Source organism: Pongo abelii, chromosome 22 (genome assembly GCF_028885655.2).
Source record: "Pongo abelii isolate AG06213 chromosome 22, NHGRI_mPonAbe1-v2.0_pri, whole genome shotgun sequence".
In the NCBI taxonomy this organism is placed as follows: Eukaryota; Metazoa; Chordata; class Mammalia; order Primates; family Hominidae; genus Pongo; species Pongo abelii.
Window position 1 is genome coordinate 27,211,579 of NC_072007.2, and position 6,006 is coordinate 27,217,584.

The window sequence follows — 6,006 nt, forward strand, 5'->3', positions numbered from 1 at the left end:
GGTGGGTGCCTGTAATCCCAGCTCCTTGGGAGGCTGAGGCAGGAGAGAATCACTTGAACCCAGGAGGCAAAGGTTGCAGCGAGCCAAGATCACACTATTACGCTTCAGCCTGGGTGACAGAGTGAGACTCCATCTCAATAAATAAATAAATAAGAGATATCCCTGTTTACCCCAGCAAGAATCTAAAAACAAAGACATTCTCTTGAATATTCTTACATAACCACAATACAGTGATCAAAATCAGGAAGTTTTAACATTGATACAACCCTACTTTTCTGATATTATTTTCTCAATAATATTGTTTCTAGCCTAGTTTTTACCATCTGGAGTCACACATTGCATTCGGTTGCCATGTCTTTAGCCTTTTTCACTCTGAAACACTTCACTACTCTTTCTGTCTTTCGTGACATTGTCATATTTGGAAGGTAGTGGTCAGTCGTTTTGTAGAACAGCTCTCGCCTTGGGTTTGTCTGATTATTTCCTTATGCTGAAATACAGACCACGCATTTTGGAAGGAAGAGTATAGGAATAATGTGCCCTTCTCAGTGCATCGCATCTGGAGGCTCCTGACGTCCGTTTATCCCATTATTAGTGATGTTAAGCTTAATCACTTCTTCACAGTGAAAGTATCTCTTTCTTCCTTTGTGGCTAATTAGTAATCTGCTTTTATAGCAGCTCTGTTCATAATTGCCAGAAACTGAAATAAATTCAAACGTCCTTCAGTGGATGAATGAATAAACAAAGCAATGCATTCATACACCGGAATACACTGAACAATAAAAAAGAACAAACTGGCCAGTCATAGTGGCTCATGCCTGTAATCCCAGCACTTTGGGAGGCTGAGGCAGGTGGATCACCTGAGGTCAGGAGTTCGAGATCAGCCTGGTTAACATGGTGAAATCTGGTCTCTACTAAAATTAAAAAATTAGCTGGGTGTGGTGGCGAGCGCCTATAATCTCAGATACACGGGAGGCTGAGGCAGGAGAATCGCTTGAACTCGGGAGACGAACGTTGCTGTGAGCCGAGATCAAGCCACTGCACTGCAGCCTCCAGCCCGGTGACAGAGCAAGACTCCATCTCAAAAAAAAAAAAGAACAAACTATCAATACACCTAAAAATTTACATGAATCCCAGAGGCATTAGCTGTGTGTTTTGTTTTGTTTTTAAGCCAGCCTCAAAAGATATACTGTATGATTCCACTTATGTGACATTCTTCTTGTAAAGACAAAACTATAGTGACAGAGAAGAGATCAGTGGTTGCCAGGAGTTAGAGGAGGTATGACTGTAAAGACATAGCATGAAAGAGTCGTAAGGTAATAGAACTGTCCTGTACACTGAATGTGGTGATGGTTACATAAATCTATACTTGTGTTAAAATTCATAAAACAAGGCCAGGTGTAGTGACTCATGCCTGTAATCCCAGGTGTGGAAAAAAAATTCATAAAATGATATACCAAAAAATAAGTCAATTCTATAGTTTAGTGATTTTTCTTTTCTTTTCTTTTCTTTTTTTTTTCCTGAGACAGATTCTCACTCTGTTGCCCAGGCCGGAGTGCAGTGGAGTGCAGTGGAGCGCAATGAAGTGTATTGGTGCAATCACAGTTTACTGCAACCTCTGCCTGCCTGGCTCGAGCAATCCACCCCCAACCTCAGCCTCCTGAGTAGCTGAGACCACAGGCCCATGACACCTGGCTAATTTTTGTATTTTTAGTACAGATAGGGTTTCGCCATTTTGGCCAGGCTGTTCTGAACTCCTGACCTCAGGCAATCTGCCTGCCTCAGCCTCCCAAAGTGCTGGGATTACAGGCATAAGCCACCGCACCTGGCTGATAAGTTAATTTTATGGTTTGATGATTTTTCTTTTTCTTTTTCTTTTTTTAAGACGGAGTATCACTCTGTTTCCCAGGCTGGAGTGCAGTGGAGTGCAGTGGAGTGCAGTGGTGTTCAGTGAAGGGCAGTGGCGTGATCATAGTTCATTGCAACCTCTGCCTCCCTGGCTCAAGCAATACCCCCGACCTCAGCCTCCTGAGTAGCTGAGATCACAGGCCCGTACCATCATGCCTGGATAATTTTTGTATTTTTTGGTAGAGACAGGGTTTCACCATATTGCCCAGGCTGGTCTTGAACTGCTGGACTCAAGTAATCTGCCCACCTCAGCCTCCCAAAGTGCTGGGATTACAGGTATGAGCCACCATGCTTGGCTGTATGTATGATGATGCTTTAAAATAAAATTTAAAATAATTAACCTGTAAGAAGATACTTGAAGACTGTGTGAACATTTTGTTTAGCTGATAAACACAATCATTATATATAATGCAATTCTTTCTTTCATTCTCCACCTGAGCCCCACTCTCCACTTCTATCCAAACCTTTCAGTGGTATAAAGACTTATAGCACCTGTAGTTATCCTCCTGTGGTGAATCATTCCCCGATTCCCACAGACTATCAAATTGACATTTGCAGGGACCATATCTTAATCACAACCTCTAGAACACTGTCATTCTCATATAGGCATGCTTGGAGAATTTATGAATGAATGTGACTTGGCGGCCACCTCTTATGCTGGGGCCTATGCACCTACAGAGACTTCGTGAAGCCCTGGCACATTGTTTTTAATTGTTAAATTTCTCAGTTATGGGTATAATAGAGGCATTAAAGAGCACATAAGATTGTCTTCTCATTATGGATACAAACTTTCATTCTGGTAATCCTATTACACACTTTACCTTTGCATCTGTCTAGTGCAGCCATTAGTTGGCCACAAAATCTGAAATAAATATTTCATATTAAATTTAAAAATTGGCTGGGCATGGTGGCTCACGCCTGTAATCCCAGCACTTTGGGAGGCCGAGGCGGGCAGATCACGAGGTCAGGAGATCAAGACCATCCTGGCTAACATAGTGAATACCCTGTCTCTAATAAAAATACAAAAAATTAGCTGGGCGTGGTGGCACGTGCCTGTAGTCCCAGCCACTCGGGAGGCTGAGGCAGGAGAATCGCTTGAACCTGAGAGGTGGTGGTTGCAGTGAGCAGAGATCGCGCCGCTGCACTCCAGCCTGGGCAACAGAGGGAGACTCTGTCTCAAAAAAAAAAAAAAAAAAAAAAATTAAAAACTATGATGTGCAGATATTTTCCCCTAGTATGAAAGCTTAAGTTATTAAATCTGTAGAAAGGCTGAAAAACTTAATGAGGATGTTTTATGTTAATAAGATAAACTTAATTGTTAAGATGTTAAGGTGGTGTGTTAAGGTGACAAAGTGGAAGTGGAAGGAAAGAGAACTAACATTACTGGGCACGTACTACATGCCAGTATCTGCTTCAGGTGCTTTAAAAACATTCTCCCAGTCCCCACCCAACTCTGGGACACATGCTCCATTATGCTCACTGTAGGGTGTGGATGGAAAATGAGAGGGTTAGTTCTACCCAGAAGCACCTACCTAAGATGCCCTGTGCCCCATCCCTAGGGCCCATCTGACATTAGTGCCACTAATGTGAACAGTGGCATGCATGCTGCAAGTGCCCCAACTTCAGTGGGTGCTGTGGTGTCCCTTGGGGACACCCAAGCAGGGACACAGCCTGGAAGTGCAGGAGAGTTAGTAAGTAACAGTGGACGGAAGTCAGCAGATTAATCCCCCAGCCTCCTTATCCTTCAGTGGAATAATGCTGAAGCACAGTCTATGAAGTTCCACAGCTGATCCCGAGTGTAAGTGGGCCTCATTTTTCCATAATGGTTTCCAGCTGAGTAGCACACACTTTATAGGCTTTCTCACTTCCTTGTCTCTCTCTTCTCATACCTCACTTCTGCTTCCTGGGGTTAATATCATCAGTCAATAGGTAATTGCAGATAGACTACCTGCATCCAAGTCCGTTGCCTTAGACTCTACTTTGCAAGAACCCAAGCTAAGACATACAACAATATTAGTCAGTCTCCTCTTTCTTTAATAATGAAACCCCCAGCCAGGCGTGGTGGCTCACTCTTGTAATCCTAGCACTTTGGGAGGCCAAGGCAGGCAGATCACCTGAGGTCAGGAGTTCGAGACCAGTCTGGCCAACATGGTGAAACCCCGTCTCTACTAAAAATACAAAAATTAGCTGGGCATGGTGGTGGGCTTCTGTAATCCCAGCTACTCAGGAGGCTGAGGCAGGAGAATCGTTTTAACCCAGGAGGTGGAGGTTGCAGTGAGCGGAGATTGCACCACTGCACTCCAGCCTGGGCAACAGAGTGAAACTCCATCTCAAAATAAAATAAAATAAAATTTAAAAATATTGAAACCCCCAGGTTTTAGCTGTGCCTAGGACCATTGTGTTATAGATTATATTTTCCCAGCATCTTTGCAACCAGATAAGACCATGTAACTTTTTGCCAATGGGATATAAGTGCTTTTATTTAACAAGCCTTGCCTTTAAAAGAAATAAGGGTATATTTTCTTGTTCCTTTGACCATTCCTGCTGTCTGGGATGCACATGTAATGGCAGGAGCTAGAACAGCCCTCACAGATCCAGCGATAGAAGCCATATTTTGAGGATGGGCTGAGCTGTCCATCCTACCCTACCCTGTTCTGCTTCACTGAGGACTATTTCAGGAGAGAAAAACAAACGTCTCTCTTCCTTTTTTTTTTTTTTTTTTTTTTTTTTTTTTTTTGAGAGGGAGTCTCGTTCTGTCACACAGGCTGGAGTGCAGTGGCAGGATCTCAGCTCACTGCAACCTCCGCCTCCCGGTTCAAGCAATTCTCTGCGTCAGCCTCCTGAGTAGCTGGGATTACAGGTGCCCGCCACCACGCCCGGCTAATTTTAACATCTCTCTTCTTAAGCCACAGTATTGTAGGGATCTCTCTACTAATGTAGCATGGCCACATATATGGAAATTGGAACACTGCAGAGATTAGCATGGCTCCTGTGCAAGGATGACACACAAATTTGTGATGTGTTCCATACTTTTAACATAGTTAGAAAGAATGAATAAGATCCAGTGTTTGACAGCACAGCAGGGTGAATATAGTCAATAATAATTTAATTGTACATTTAAAAAAATCACTAAAAGAGTATAATTAGTCTGTTTGTAACACAAAGGATAAACGCTGGAGGGAATGGAGGCCCCATATTCCATGATGTGATTATTATACACTGCATGCCTGTATCAAAACATCTCATGAACCCCATAAATATGTACACTTACTATTTACTCATAAAAATTAAAAAATAAAATAAAGTAGCATGGACTGTATTTTTGCAGAGGATAAGACATTGGACAAAGTCACACAGCTTTGGAGTAAGGTGTAAAGGGAAGGTTTGCATTCAGATCTGTGGGAATCCACAGCTCAAGCTCTTAAGTGAGCCCTTCATTTATTGTGGGTGCGTGACTTGCCTCCTATGTGTTGGGGTAGTAAAAAGGCTGAAAAATATTGCATTATCGATGACTCCTCACTGAAAAGATTTACCTTCCTTTATCCAACAGGAGAGGGAAAGGTTAATTCTGAGTTCCATCAACTTGCAAATGAGGCCGGCTGCAGGTGGCTCACGCCTATAATCCCAGTGCTTTGGGAGGTCAAGGCAGGAGTATCGCTTGAGCCCAAGAGTTTGTGACCAGCCTGGGCAAGATGGCAAGACCCCCGTCTCCATGAAAAAGAAAGAAGAAGAAAGAAAAGAAAGAAAGAAAGAGAGAAAGAAAAGAAAGAAAGAAAGAAAGAAAGAAAGAAAGAAAGAAAGAAAGAAAGAAAGAAAGAAAGAAAGAAAGAAAGAAAGAAAGAAAGAAAGAGAAAGAGAAAGAGAAAGAGAGAGAGAGAAAGAAAGAAAAAAGAAAGAAAGAAGAAAGAAAGAAAGAAAGAAAGAAAGAAAGAAAGAAAGAAAGAAAGAAAGAAAGAAAGAGAAAGAAAGAGAGAAAGAAAGAAAGAAAATTATCTGGGCATGGTGGCACAGGCCTGTAGTCCCAGCTACACGGGAGGCTGAGGCAGAGGATTGCTTGAGCCCGGAAGTTCGAGACTGCAGTGAGCTACAATCACACTACCT

General features: G+C 42.6%; 1 pseudogene; it reads left to right on the top strand.

Moving 5' to 3' along the window:
• Window positions 1-4,841: 4,841 nt before the first annotated feature.
• Window positions 4,842-4,939, top strand: LOC112130550 (U6 spliceosomal RNA; annotated as a pseudogene).
• Window positions 4,940-6,006: the final 1,067 nt, after the last annotated feature.